Genomic DNA, 1,631 nt, shown 5'->3' on the forward strand with positions numbered 1-1,631 from the left:
ACACACATATACACATACACACACACACACACACACACACACACACACATATATATATAAGATGTTCACGTTTTACAAAATGTACAAAAATGCTTATGTCCATAGAAAGCACATTAAATGTAAGTAAAGTGTCTAGTTTTAAGATTTCAAAATTTGGTTGAATTAATGTTACACTGTCATTAAATGTAAAACTTCAAACAACATGCTTATTCTGACTTATTAAATGCATATTAAAATATATAAATAAATAAGGGAGCATATTCAATTTTATTGTGTTTTAAATAAGTAAAATAAATCTTACTGACAAATGGGCAAAACTTAGGATAGTGGCAAATTTTAAAAATGTAGAAATACAACTAATTAGTATTTGGGGTGAAAGTAATTTGTCTTTTAATAAGTACTAAATTGATTTTTGTTGCAAATATAAATAAATTTTTTATATATATATATATATATATATATATATATATATATATATATATACACACTACTTTGAGCCAAAAACTCATCACCAAACACCGATGACTTGTAACTATGGGTAGTCATTTTTTACACTTCCAAACAGTTGCAACAGAGATGAAAATACAATTTATAAATCTTTGTTGCCACAGTTTTGGAAGTGCCTTTTTTCTGTTCTAAAGAAGGAGTGTCCCAATACTCCATATGTATGTACAAGTCATTGGTGTTTGGTTTTTGGCTCAAGGTCTAAATTTAAAGTCACACCAGAGGTGTTTCGCTGATATTAAGACTTTGCTTTCTGCAGACCAGTCAAGTTCTTCCACACTGACTAAATCAATCATTTCTTTTTGAACCTTTCCTTATACACAGAGGCATTGTCATGTTGGAATTGAAGAGGGCCCTGTCAAAACTGTTGCTGTAAAATTAGAAGTATACAATCCCCTAGAATATCATCTTAAACATTAAGATTTGTACTCACGGAAATTACTAAATTAGTCAAACCTGTTCATTAAAAGGGGGTGTCCCAATACTTTTGGCATATATATATTTGGCAACTGGGGGTTCGGTGCTTTGCTCAAGGGCACCTCAGTCATGGTATTGAAGGTGGAAAGAGCGCTGTTCATTCACAACCCTCACCTTCAATTCCTGCCAATGTGGGAATCGAACCAGCGACCTTCGGGTTACAAGCCCGACTATCTTACCATTAGGCCATGACTGCCCCAAACACACCCCGGCGCTATAAGCTCTCGTAGCCGTTTTGTGTGTGTGTGTAGGTTTTTTATTTATATATATATATATATATATATATATATATATATATATATATATATATAGTTTTGAACAGTAAGATTTTTTAGGTTTTTAAATCAGTCTCTTCTGCTCACCAAACCTGCATTCATTTGATCCAAGTACAACAAAAACTTTGATTCAAAAACTGATTTTTTTTCCTATTTACATTACCTGTTTTCTATTTGAATATATTTTAAAATGTAATTTATTCCTGTGATCAAAGCTAAATTGTATTACAAATCATATTTATAAACACGTCAATCATCGATAATACTCAAATGAATCTGTTACTATGTAAATAGGATCAGTCTTCTGTGATACTCAAAATACAGTTCACAGCACATTTATTTACAAGCGTCTGGACATATTTATTTACTCCTTTA

This window comes from Garra rufa, chromosome 3, assembly GCF_049309525.1.
Source record: "Garra rufa chromosome 3, GarRuf1.0, whole genome shotgun sequence".
NCBI lineage: Eukaryota > Metazoa > Chordata > Actinopteri > Cypriniformes > Cyprinidae > Garra > Garra rufa.